Raw genomic sequence first — 14,971 nt, 5'->3', positions numbered from 1 at the left:
TCCAATCACCTGGATTTGCTAATTCAGCAGGAGAGAGAACTAATTAGTGGAATCAGCTGACTGGGTTCATGGGTGGAATAAACATATGGCAGGACTTTTACTCTTTGGCCCCTGGATTACCCACCTCTGCTAATATGTACCTTTGAGGGACTAATATGTACAAAAGTGTACCTTTTGAAAAGGTACCACCACAGTGACAGCTTTTGTACCTTTTTTTCTGAGAGTGTTGGCAACCATGAGATGGGCATCACTCACCATGATCATGTCATACTCGAGTGTTTGTATTGTGAAACTTGATGTGAAAAAGATGCTGATATGATAATTGAGTAATTTAGCCCTGCCTTAAAAAATGTCACATTCTTTACTGATACCCTTTCTGTGAAATAATTTCTATTCATTTCTGTTTAGATTTCTGACATTTTTAAAGTGGAGATGGGGTTAGGGTTCATGAGGAATCATCTTTTAGATGAATAAAGATTAAATTAAGCTTTGTAAGCTGTGGACATAAACACAACTCTGTTCACAGGAGGGACATTGGCTCTGGAGTGATGGATCCGGAATGTACTATGAAATATGGCAGTCTGGACAGCCCAATAACTATAATGGAAAAGAGCACTGCCTTGAGATGAACTACCGTAAGATACTGCTGTTAATGCTCATAAACTATCTAAATAAACTAAATACTTTTTTTTTTTCATTATACAAATGATTAAAACAAATATTTTGTTCTATCTTGCAACAGTTTTCAACTGGTATGATGCAGAATGTTCTACAAAGAAGAATTTTGTGTGTGCAGAGATCCTGCTCTTCTTTCATGTCGTGGTTGCGGCTGGAGTATTGCGTAACTTCATCTGCGGTTTCACTGAGGGGCACGTTTACCCACTCCTCAAACTCTGCCACTATCTTGCTTCTTTTAGTGGCCGGTTCAGCCACCTGTTCAGTTGGCTCGTTGCCTGTGGTAAAGCTGGCTATCTGACGCCTGGCTTCTTGCTGGATATCATCTCTGTCAGGGAGAGACAGCATGCGGAGCTGACAGAACTTTGGCCAAAGGAATATGGCAATCTTATGTAGTGTCTGGATTTTGATTTTGCGGTTCAGCCATTCTAGATGCCGCTCACGAATGATGGCCTGATGAGGACTGTCTGACGTCACAGGTCTGCAGTGGCGCTTAAGCCTCTCGTGCCACAAAACAACCAGGTTAAGTGTGGGGTACTGGTCACCCTCTAGTTCCCTCTGAGCCTGGTAAAATGGGCGAAGAAATTCCAGCAGGAACTCCAAGACATCTGGAGATATTTCGGCGATTTTTCGGCTTTCCCCTCGGCTTTCAAGTTTTTCTCGAAGCTCAGCGTACACCTGCTTAATTGAATCCAAGGTAAGGAACACCGTGCTAAACCTGGTGTCTGACATTTGCCTGACAGTTGTTGATAACTGACTTATTATACCCGTTTGCTTGACATATCGCACAAGTGCCTTTGCTGCCAGCAAAGTCTGTGTGACCTCTGGTGCGCTGTCTCGTAGTTCGGCAGAATCAAGCGCGTGTTTGAGAACTGTGTTATAAACATGGTCCTGACAATCCAGGCGATGATACGGCGCGAGTGCAGCAATCATGTTTGATCCCTGGTGAGTGACCCAGACGACTTTGTTCATAACACAAGCATCAAATCCTAGTACAGATACGAGCAGTCTCTGTAATTCTCTCCGTATGTTGTCACCGGTTTTCGCTTCTTCAGGAGGGAACCTTCGCTGTTGTAAGGACTCTGCTTCGAAGCAAAAAATCAGGTGTGATGTAGTGGCAAGTGATAGTTAAGAAACTGATCTTGCGATAATCGTCAGTCCACATGTAGGTGGTCATCCCAACACTAATATCAGACATGATGATCTCCAATATTTCTTTGACCAGCGCCTGTCTTTTGGAGGCCGCGGTTTCCTTGCATCTCCGAGAGATGGTTGTGGGATCAGGTAACACACTGTCCCCTGAGACACGGCCATATGTAGCCCCCACATGTATTAGGTCTTGCGCTAGGTTAATAAAACCTTTTCCAGCAACCGTATGAAACGATCTAATATCCCGACAGGATTATAACTATATATAGCCTTAGTTTTTCTTAGTTACAAACCCGAACCCGACCCGAACCCGAGGCTGTTCAATAAACATTAACCCGAACCCGACCCGAAACCCGCACATTTTTCGGGACCCGTCGGGCTCGGGTCGGGTAGCAGACCTCTACGCCTTGCCTCGCCTGAAATGTAAGCTATGCGAGAGTAGGAGCGGCTGCAGTGAGAGGAGGAGTGAAAAAAGCGCAGGCAAGCCGGACAGATCTCTCTTCTCGTAGTGGATCTGACACCTATGAGATCAAAGATGGATATCGCGGGATTCACGCTCGTGCACAGTGTTGCTAATAAACTGGATGTAATTCAAGTTCAGTTATAAATGAATGCTTTTAAATGCAGATAAATAAAATGAACAAGACACCTAAAGTACTTGTTATTTAATTCCATTCCAAATACATGTTTATCAATATTTTTTTCTTTAATACAGACATATGTGTTTTTATTTTATTTTTTTATAAAAATTAAATTGCATAACCCAAAGAGATCGCACTGTCAGATAGTTTGGGAATATTCACACATATCAGGAAGCTTTTCGCGCCCAATTGAAAAGACTTTAAGGCACGCCCCATTCCTGCAGTTACCTCTGCTTGTTTTAAGATGCCAAATTACTTATTCTAACCAAGCGGCAACCTCCCCGTCTCTCTCTTGAAACCAACACGGAAGTGAGTTAAACTGCAATTCGTTGACTGGCCGCTTGAGGCTGTTGTCAGAAGTGAGTCAAATCTGTATCTCCCCCATGTTAAAATGCCAAATTTTACAGCAGAAAAAAACGTGTTTAAAGCCTGGTGTCTGTATGTGGATTTGGTCTATACAGCTAATTTTGCCCTTCATAACAACTGTGAGGGGGGTGAATTATTTTATAACTCGTCCGTTTAGTTGATTAATATTTATTGAGTGACAGATGGATTGCCGCTGTGTGCTAGCCGTTTGTCTGCTGTTACTAGCCGTCACTTCACCTCAGCAATGTTAGCTGCTGAACTTGCCATCTCTGCAGTGCTTGTGCTTTTTTTCGGGATTATTATTTCATACAATTTTAATACTTGGGTAACGTTACAAAGCTCACGTCTTTGGATTCCGTCGTTATCGTTCGAGAGAACAACCAGCGCTGTATCTCAGTTGTTTTCCCCTGTGAACATGCACTAATGGATGTCTGACAATTTCGTTGCTTTTTGGGGTTTTCAAATTTAAAACGTCAATAAATGCTCGTTCGTTCTGCTCCCATGGAACAGATGGATTATAATATGCTTATGTAAGTTACCGTCAGATGAAATCATGCGGGCGTCGGCGCTTTCTCCGTCCTTGAATGAGCGCGGATTTTCTAGCGCATTTACTTGCACTTCAAAGGCAATATATCTATGGTTTAACGGTTAAACCATAACCCATTTGAGAGACGGCCAACATCAGAATTTAAAATGGGCTGAATAAGCTCTCTACGAACTTGAGCGATGCCGCGCTGATGGACCATGAAAGAGTGACGGACATGTATGCACATAAATCACTGTCACACACAAACACTCTTGAAGTAATACACAGTCTCACTTGTAGCCATGTCTTTTAACTATTATAATATTTCGAAGGGCAAAAATAGGAACGTTTAATTGGCTTTACATCATCAGCTAACTCGATCACGTCGAGCTAGGTGATTTCAGATAGCCAGGCCAGGCTCCTCAGCTCCACTCACGCCCCGCCTGTTTGTCTATTTTCTGTTATCCGGGAGTGACGCAAGGCCAAGATGGCGACGGCCGGCTCCGCCCACTTTATGCTTCAAAAATGCTCTTCAGAAACCTACGGGTGACGTCACGGACACTACGTCCATATTTTTTTACAGTCTATGATTCTAACGTGTGTTAGTGTGAAAAGAGAGAGAGTGTGGAGTGATATGTAGCGCAATGACTGAGTATTGCACTTCAATAATGTAATAATGGGTAGTTAAATATAATAATATTAAAAATAGTGACAAGTGTTAGTCTCATAGTGCACCAGCAGGTGGCGGCGATGTTTCGTAATGTTGGTTGAACCGATCTCTCATGAAGTCTCGCGTGAGTTAGAGAGCGAGACTTCCCCGTGAGTGATGGTGTGTGATACAACCACGAGAGCTGCAACTAATACGTTTAACTCCTGTTTTGCAGGTAAGCTGGTGAATAGTTTGTGAGACTTGTGTATTAATGGTTATGTGTATATTCCCGAAGTGTTTGCATAGAATCATATATATATTAACCGTGCTATGCGTTGATTAGTGAGTTGGCGCAGGTGTGAGTTCATATGGCCATTTATACGAGTGTTGTCTATAGGGAATATATCAGAGATGTAGTGTGACGTCTCAGCCTAGGCTGTACGTAGGGGTGTGTTTGTGGTGTAGGTTTTTAGGTGCCGTCTGGAGGGGGCGTGGCCGACACACCTGACACTTGTTGGAGGCAGAATAAATGTGGTGGAGACTGTTTGTGAAGTGGCTCTTTTGGACGTTGGTCTCCGGCATGGAGTTCGTCGGTCTGTGTTTTGCTGTCCTGTCCGACTCTGACACATTTCTTTATTATGTTATGTTGGTTTCGCTTGCGTTACAATAAATGTTTTGCTGAGAGTTGGCGCGTCTGGTCTCCTTTTTGTTGCAGCTTGAGAGCCGGTTGTAACATGTGGTTACAATTATTTCATGCTGAACTATAAGAGGATATTTGCATGTTTACAATAGGCTTGTTTGAGATGAGCAAAATCTGCGCAGAACCGATCACCGGTGATCAGCGCGAGATGCATGCCGGTTAGAAATGTGTCCGAGTGCGGTCCGCCTTGCTCTGATGTCATGCTGACGTATGTCAAAAAACTCTCGCGATCGCAAGGCAGACGTGTCGGATTCTGCAGGCGAGCGCAGTTGCTCTCCACCGACTGCGCTGATCAAAAGCACGATGGGAAACGACTTGCTGACGACACAGCATGTTCATTGGTTTAAACAACCGTTATGTATTGTTCTCTTTTAAAATGTTTGATTTTAAAACTCTAATATCATGTTTTATGTGTGCATGGCTACTTATATTAAAATCGCTAAGATTTTAAATTAAAACTTAAAATTGACAAAAACAGCCGACTCTCATGCCTTTTCTTTTGCATTTAAGTTTTAATAGGCCTACAATAAATCTTGCATGTCACAAAGAACTTGTTTTTTCACCTCCACGAATGAGAGTGTTGTTCATTATGTCGCCTTGTTGAGGTAAATTGTAGTTTTCCTTGCTTTACCCCGGTCTTAAAGTTGGCTAGCCTTAAAAAGATGACTACATTTTATTGTATTAAACGCATTTATGGTGAGATTATTATATTTTCATGTCAATCTGTGTTCATTTTGACCACGAACCATGCGCTGTCACATTAATTCAGCGCGTGCAGCACAGCAAAAATAGACTCGGTGCGGAAACGATCTCTGCACTGCTGTAGCCTCTACGCACCGCGCATGGAACGCATCGCCAGACCGCATCCACGCTCAGTGTGAAAGCTCTAATACGGAGCCCGGGAATCAGGTGTGTATAATCTTAAAAAACTCGAGGCCCCTCCGTATATTCACCAGGCCCACCTAATGACGTTCTGTATCCGCCACTGGTATGAGTAGCCTATGTTAGTAAGCGATTTCGAATTCAGCCCATCATTTCTTCGCTGTTATTTTTTTAATAAATCAATGCTATTGGTCAAACTTTATGTATGTCAGTGAATTTTACAAATATTTAACAACCAATGAAAAGCATTAAAACAGCTTGTGTTAAATCTTGTTACTCAATTAGACTGTCAAGCAAAACCTCACAGCTCATAGCTCCTCGTAGCTCCGCCCCTCCTCCTCCGGCCAGCGCATAGCTGAACGTAGGCTAATCAGTGATCTTGTTAGATTAAATAAAGAACTGTTTTTTAAAATAAGTACAGCGTTTTCTTTACTCAAGAAATACTATGTCTATAAAGGTTAATATTTTATGTTTTTGAGGTCTGAGATGCGGGAGCGGTGAAGAGAGAGAAAGGGCAAACCAGAGTACAATTTACTCTCGCGATCGACTGGAAAGCAGTCCGCGATCGACAGGTCGACCGCCATCGACTGGTTGGGCACCCTTGGCCTACGCTAAGGTTTTTCCCAGAAGAAGTAAAACCATGTGACTAATAAATCAATGACAATGTAAAACATGTGAAATATATAAATCATGACACAATGTGACTTTTAGTACTTTATTGTATTAACTCCTGGGAATTGTGTTCAAATTATGTTTACCACAAGTGTGTATTCATTTCAGCATTCTTTCTTCCTTCCCTTCCATCTTGGGAACCTATGTGTGTGTGTTCTTGAGTATAAGTCCGGAGATGGAGATGTATTTGTTAGTGCATTATACATTTCAGTGCTTAAAGCACCTTCTCTTGCAAGGGTAGAAATCAACCCGCGGAATTTTTTTTACTGCCCAATTCCTTCATTGCTGTGACGCAATCGGCCTTCAAATGCGGCCTTCAGAGGATGCAGCCCCTAAATTGGGACACAGTTTTGTTTCTCAGCACATAAAGATGAACCAATGATCACTCGTGTGCGGCTTCTCTCCAGTGTGGATCCTCTCATGTGTTTTCAGATTTGATGACTGACTGAATCTCTTGTCGCAGTGTGAACACTTGTAAGGTTTTTCTCCAGTGTGGATCCTCTCATGTGTTTTCAGTTGTTGTGACTGACTGAATCTCTTGTCGCAGTGTGAACACTTGTAAGGTTTTTCTCCAGTGTGAATTCTCTGGTGCTGTTTTAAAGAGTTCTGTCTAATAAAACTCTTCCCACACTCAGAGCACACGTACTCTCTCACACCAGTATGAGTTTTCCGATGTGTATGTAAAGATTGCTGCAGTGAAAAACTCTTTCCACATTCAGAACATGAATGTGGCTTCTCCTTTGTATGAACTGTCAGGTGTTTCTTCAGGTCTGATACCACAAGAAATGTTTTTCCACACTGTTCACATGAGAACGGCTTCTCTCCAGTGTGAACGCTCATGTGAAGCTTAAGACAATATTTGCGTGCAAAACTCTTCCCACATTGATCACATGTGAACGGCTTCTCTCCAGTGTGAACTCTCATGTGAAGCTCAAGACCATGTATGGTTGTGTAACTCTTTCCACACTGAGTGCAGGTGAAAGATTTCTTGGCTCTTTTCTTTAAAAATGTATTTTTAGTCTTTGAGCGACTCAAAGGTTTTTCTCCAGGTTTGACATGATGTTCCTCCTTCACTTCACTCAGTTCTTCTCTCTCCTCCTTCACTTAATTCAGTTCTTCACTCTCCTCCTTCTCTTCACTCAGTCCTTCACTCTCCTCCTTCTCTTCACTCAGTTCTTCACTCTCCTCCTTCACTTCACTCAGTTCTTCACTCTCCTCCTTCACTTCACTCAGTTCTTCACTCTCCTCCTCCACTTCACTCAGTTCTTCACTCTCCTCCTTCACTTCTCTCAGTTCTTCTCTCTCCTCCTTCACTTCACTCAGTTCTTCACTCTCCTCCTTCACTTCACTCAGTTCTTCACTCTCCTCCTTCACTTCTCTCAGTTCTTCACTCTCCTCCTTCACTTCCATCAGGTCTGACATGAAATGTGAAGAAAGAAAAATAAGTTAAATTTTTAGTACATAATAATTCAAAGAGATAAATATAAAGTAAAAGGACATAAAAGCGAGCTCTGATGTAATAGCAGAAATTAGGCAACAGCTATAAAATATTACAATGCATTATATAAATCAAGTATACGTCCCTGTCCCTCAAAGCATTATAGCCACAAATAACATGTTTCTGTAGTGAGAACTATTAAATATAGTTGATCAACGACACAATTATCTAACATAATTTTAACATTAAAAAAATACATTTTTCTGACACCAACTTTTAGAATGAGATTTCATTTATTTTATGAAAAACTTTAACTTTTATGGTACAGTGTTGCCTCCAGGCAACAGTCTATTTTAGATTTTTTTTTTAAATAAAAACTTTAAATTAAATGTAATTGGTCAATGCTTTAAGGTAACTGGTCTAAGGGGAGGGGATGAAAATGCAAAAGAGTGGCCACATGACCCACAGGGGTTAATTTTGTTCCAGCACACGTGCATATGTCACATGGTTTGATATTTTCTCCACTGAAAAAGGCTTTTTTCACTCATTTCTGTCCAGATAATCAGCTACAAAAAAATCAGAGTCACCTTCATTGGTAAGTAAAGAAGTATTTTCAAAAACTTTACATTATATATCATCAAATATATCGTAGGAAATAGAACTGCATGTTGCCTCGAGGCAACATTGTACCATAATGGAATCACATAAGGCCATACTAGGTTTTAATACAAGTGTATTTTATTTGTAAGGAAAAGAGTTTGAATTATCTAAATGCATTTGCATTTTTGCATGATTTTGAAATGCATTTATAAGAAAGGTAATTAACATACTATACATGCGCACATTATGATTTAATGCAGGAGATGAATCCGCACGTTTTCTATGGCACTTCAAAAAGGTATAAAGCACAGGTAGCACTGCCAGTGGATGAGAGTGAGGATGAGATGGCATGTAATGGTGAGGAAGATGAGGTCATAGTGACAGTTCTGCAGGGAGAGAGTGAGGATGGAGTAAGGATGAAGACAGAACTACCATAATGGTAGAAAATCAACAGGAAGAATTTCAGAGTGAGAATGGGGAACCTGGTGATAATGAAAATGGAGGTACAGTAGCAGGCTTGATTAGAGTAGGATGTTGTTTTTTTTTTTTTTTTACATAGTCTTGCCAGCAGCAATACACACGAGCTAAGAATTTAGTATGGAAAAAATGCAGGACAATTCTTCCAGTACCACAATGGAGAGGCAGATTGCCAAAGGCAACAGATGTGAAACATCCTGCTGAGTACTTTAGAGGCCTCCTCACTAGTAGCTGTATTGAAAATATAGTAGAACAAACCAACCTCTATGCCATACAGTGTGATCCTAGCAAACCACTCAAAGTCACAGTTGACGAGATTGAGAACATAAAAATATATACATTTTTCTGACACCAACTTTTAGAATGAGATTTCATTTATTTTATGAAAAACTTTAACCCTCTATGGTACGGTGTTGCCTCCAGGCAACATAGTCTATTTTAGCTTTTTTTTAACCCTCTGGGATCTGAGCTGTTTTCTTGGCCCTGGAGGTGTTCTGACATGCTCTGACATTTGTGCTTATTTCTGTTACTTGTGACATTTTCATGGCTAAAGTCTAATTACACCATATTCAGCACAAACTCTGCTACAATAATATATCAGCAGCAAGTATGTAAAAGTTTGTAGTTTTAAGATAATGACATTTATGCGTGGTTTGTGAAAATACAAAAAAAAAAAAAAAAATTCTCACTGAAACAAGGCCATGAAACCCCTACTGATTATTTCTTCACAAGACTTTTGAAAATTATATCACGTAGCCTAGAATATTTGCTCCAAAACTATGTGAAAATCACCCTGACTGCTCATTCAGATAAGACAATATATTGATTTAAAATTTGTACGACGTGTTTTGTGCACTGTTAGACCTTACCGGGGTTTTTTACAGTAAAATACTGGCAACACTGTTGCCAGTAAAATACTGTTAATTGTGCAGTTCCTTACTGTAATCTAGTTTGTTTCTGTAAAAATGCACTAAATTCTAATTCAAGTTAACTAATTACACTGGCAGAAACCGACTGCCTTAAATTGACAAACTGTCATTTAAATGTATTAACTAAAATGTATAATGCATTAATAATGTAAGCAAAGTATTAATGTGAACTTCTTTCATTTGAGACCAAAAACTATTGTACATAAAAAGATTTCCACTGGACCAGCAACTACACAGTCACCGCCTGTTAAATAAAACAATCATCAATGTTTGTAGATCTTCTCCTGGACTGAAGCTCAGGCTCTACTCTTCTGCACAACGGTGACCCAAAAAATACATTTTACAGTAAACTACTGGCAACAGTGTTGCCAGTATAAACCTGTTTCATAACTTACAGTTTATTACTGTTAAAATACATTTTGTGGGTGTGTCTTCTTATCAGAAAGAGCTTTATCAGAAAGAGCATTTAACATGTAACATGTTAAATGTTACATGTTAAACTTCTTATCTTACACTGTTAACCCTTTCATCCCCACAGGGAAATCCACACTACAACGAGTAAAAGTAACATTGAGACAGTGTTGCAGTGAGATAATTAAGTGAATATAAGTGATTGTTGAGCATTAGTGATGAACACCTGCTGGTAACAAGCAGAATCACTGAAGGAAAGAGAAACACAAGAACAGAAAATAGAGAAACACAATAACTACGACTGACTTCCAGCCATTACACATTATTGCACTTATTATTAACCAGTATGACTTTATTTCTGTCATACAGAAGTTGTTATTGAGATGTTTAATTGAAAATGTTTGTTTTACAACACAAATGTTTTTGAAGTTACCATTATAGAGATCAGTGCTTGCTTTAGTTGGGATGCTGATGCTAAACCATTCGGTTTTCTTTTGCTGCTTGAGCTGTGTTTTTGCAAGTCACACTTGTGCACACACAGTTTATGAATGATTGCGGTTGTAATGCTTATGATGACAAAATCGTCATATTGCCTGTTCATTCACTAAGGACTTAATTCTTATTCATTCAGAGTTTTATCCTCAATCAAGAGTGTTCATTATCTGAAAACGTGTTACATTAGCACTCCTGTGAACCTACAGGGTAACACTTTACGGTAAGGGTACATGAATTATCATGAATTCATGTATAAATTCATGCATGAAATATGCATTCATTCATGCATTAATATCTCATGAATCATCAGGAACTTACACGAGTTCAACGTTTTTCATTCATGACTTCATGGATGAACAACACCTTAATTAAAACATTAACTAAGATGAGTACATCATCATGAATTATGATTTATTACGCATGATCATGATGTGTTTTTTTTGTTCACACAAAAAATTGGTATTTACCACCCATTGTGGATAAAGCTATGGTTATGGTACATGAATCATCATGAATTCATGCATAAAAAAGTATTAATTCATGCATGCAAGACTACTCTTCGAATTATTAAAGGAATGTACAAAAATCCACATTATCTAATGCATGCATACAGGCTAGAACAGTATATCAATTAATGTGGGAACTTTTTTCTGAATTATGATCTGAGTTATCCAGCATGTTCATGTCTTCTTCATAGCCTGCAGGTAAATGGACAGACCCCAAAATTGGCCAATCACAGCACATAACATACGAATTCTGTTGCCGTTCAAATACTAGTCATCATTAACTAAGCATTATTTATCAATGATTTCATCATGTTTGTGGCCCCTCAACTAAAGTGGTGACTTGGTGCTTTGAAACACTGATGAACAATGTGTTTTCATTATGATTTGAGTTATCCAGCATGTTCATGTCTTCTTCATAGCCTGCAGGTAAATGGACAGACCCCAAAATTGGCCAATCACAGCACATAACATACGGATTCTGTTGGCGTTCAAATACAGTAGTCATCATTAACTAAGCATTATTTATCAATGACTTCATCATGTGTGTGGCCCCTCAACTAAAGTGGTGACTTGGTGCTTTGAAACACTGATGAACAATGTGTTTTAACTATGATCTGAGTTATCCAGCATGTTCATGTCTTCTTCATAGCCTGCAGGTAAATGGACAGACCCCAAAATTGGCCAATCACAGCACATAACATACGGATTCTGTTGGCGTTCAAATACAGTAGTTATCATTAACTAAGCATTATTTATCAATGACTTCATCATGTGTGTGGCCCCTCAACTAAAGTGGTGACTTGGCGCTTTGAAACACTGATGAACAATGTGGCATAACTGTGAAATGACATGAATATGAACATGAAAGTTCAAGCCTTTGCAAACAATGTACTGTGGACACAAATTGACTTTGATCTTAACTTGCAACGTGATCTCATAAGAATACGTGTGTATTTTTACTTAAAGTGTAGTTCTACCATATGTACACTTATTTACGTTTTATAGGCTGCACACAGAAACGTATAATACTGACAGTGGACAGCACAAAAACGTAATTTATTTACTTATAAACAACTTATACAAACAACGACGTACAAATTTGGGCGTATTCCTATTTAACTTGTGCATATTAAAATCGTGGCATTAATGTTTTGACTCATACACTAAAACACAACATTCACAAAAGAAATCAATTTTATTAGCTTAATGTGATCCAAATCTTTAGAATCCATACGTTGTTTGCAAGAAACAGATCCAAATGCAGCCCTTTATCCAGTGATCTTCGCCATTTCTCAGCAGAGACCGTCAACGTCGAATCCCGCGCTCGTGGTGAATTCAAATTCAAAAATTGCGCCCGAAGCGTACGACATGTTTTACGGCAGTGATATCAAATGCTCATTGGCTCTCGCATGCTTCGTCACAGATTGCGACATGCCGTGTTTAAGTTGTGTAGCCTACTGCATTTGAAATGGAGAAGCGCGCGCGCGCCTTCACAGAGCGAACAGCAAACCGAAACCGAATCAACATTTTCATGGATTAATAACTTAAATTCTGCTCTGTAACGTTACCTCATACATAACTATTATATACTGCCAGAGAGGACTGCGACACATCGTCATGTGAACGACTTTTGGTACCGGTTTTGACATTTTCTCAATAAATAAATGATTGTGATTGTCTGTCTGTTGTTTTAATTTATAATTGTAGTTACGTAGTTTTAAGAAATTGTTAGGTTTAGGGGTAGGGGTAGGATTAGTGGCTCAAACTATATTTTAATGCTACATTGTTAATAAAACTGCCATTTCCCTACACTGTCCATTACGTTTTATCCTTTTAATATTATCTATAAAATGGGTATGTTTAGGTGTGGAGTTAGGGTTAAGGGATCGTACATTTATAATCTCTATTAAATGGTAAAAGGGAAATTATACAGATATCTTTATGATATGAAATATTCGTAAATAGTTTAACGTACGTTTTTTAGCTGTAAAATCGTAATAATGTTATGCAACTTTACTGCTTTATTCTGAAACCAAACGGTATAAACCAGTTAAATCAACAGCTGGAAAGAGCTGAGAAGGAATTCAGTACATACACCATGATTTTATTTTAAGTGCCTGTATATCTTAAAACTCTTTACAAAACCATAAAGCTGTTTTACAATGTCATGATATGGAGGAGTCACACCAGTAGCTTTATACATTAAAAGGTGACTCTTTACCCAAATAGAGATCAAGCTGTGAATTTGTGAAACATTTTTTTTTTTAAACAGCTTTATGGTTTTTAACTGGTTTATACCGTTTAAGAATAAAGCAGTACAGTTAAGATCAAAGTCCATTTGTGTCCACAGTACATTGTTTGCAAAGGCTTGAACTTTCATGTTCATATTCATGTCATTTCACAGTTATGCCACATTGTTCATCAGTGTTTCAAAGCACCAAGTCACCACTTTAGTTGAGGGGCCACACACACGATGAAGTCATTGATAAATAATGCTTAGTTAATGATGACTACTGTATTTGAATGCCAACAGAATTTGTATGTTATGTGCTGTGATTGGCCAATTTTGGGGTCTGTCCATTTACCTGCAGGCTATGAAGAAGACATGAACATGCTGGATAACTCAAATCATAATGAAAACACATTGTTCATCAGTGTTTCAAAGCACGAAGTCATCACTTTAGTTGAGGGGCCACACACATGATGAAGTCATTGATAAATAATGCTTAGTTAATGATGACTACTGTATTTGAACGCCGACAGAATTCGTATGTTATGTGCTGTGATTGGCCAATTTTGGGGTCTGTCCATTTACCTGCTGGCTATGAAGAAGACATGAACATGCTTGGAAACTCAGATCATAATTCAGAAAAAAGTTCTCACATTAATTGATATACTGTTCTAGCCTGTATGCATGCATTAGATAATGTGGATTTTTGTACATTCCTTTAATAATTCGAAGAGTAGTCTTGCATGCATGAATTAATACTTTTTTATGCATGAATTCATGATGATTCATGTACCATAACCATAGCTTTATCCACAATGGGTGGTAAATACCATTTTTTTGTGTGAACAAAAAAAAAACATCATGATCATGCGTAATAAATCATAATTCATGATGATGTACTCCTCTTAGTTAATGTTTTAATTAAGGTGTTGTTCATCTATGAAGTCATGAATGAAAAACGTTGAACTCGTGTTAGTTCCTGATGATTCATGAGATATTAATGCATGAATGAATGCATATTTCATGCATGAATTTATACATGAATTCATGATAATTCATGTACCCTTACCGTAAAGTGTTACCAATGTTTCTTCTCTCAACAGCAGATTCTCTTATCATGACGTGAAGGGGAAATTGCGACTTTACAACTCACTTCACAGCGTTGCGGCACATCTGCAGGACTCAGACGGTAGGTAACAGGTAAGGTTTCTTCTCTTAACAGCAGATTCTCTTATCAGGGCATAAAAGGGAAATTGTGACTTTAAAACTCACTTCACAGCGTTGCTGCACATCTGCAGGACTCAGACGGTAGGTAACAGGTAAGGTTTCTTCTCTTAACAGCAGATTCTCTTATCAGGGCATAAAAGGGAAATTGTGACTTTAAAACTCACTTCACAGCGTTGCTGCACATCTGCAGGGTTCAGACAGTAGGTAACAGGTAAGGTTTCTTCTCTTAACAGCAGATTCTCTTATCAGGACGTGAGAGGGGAATTGTGACTTTAAAACTCACTTCACAGCGTTGCTGCACATCTGCAGGGCTCAGACGGTAGGTAACAGGTAAGGTTTCTTCTCTTAACCGCTGATTTTCTTATCAGGACGTGAGAGGGGAATTGTGACTTTAAAAC

The sequence above is a fragment of the Squalius cephalus genome (genome assembly GCF_949319135.1).
Source record: "Squalius cephalus genome assembly, chromosome: 1".
NCBI classification, from domain to species: Eukaryota; Metazoa; Chordata; class Actinopteri; order Cypriniformes; family Leuciscidae; genus Squalius; species Squalius cephalus.
This window is presented reverse-complemented; position numbering follows the sequence as displayed.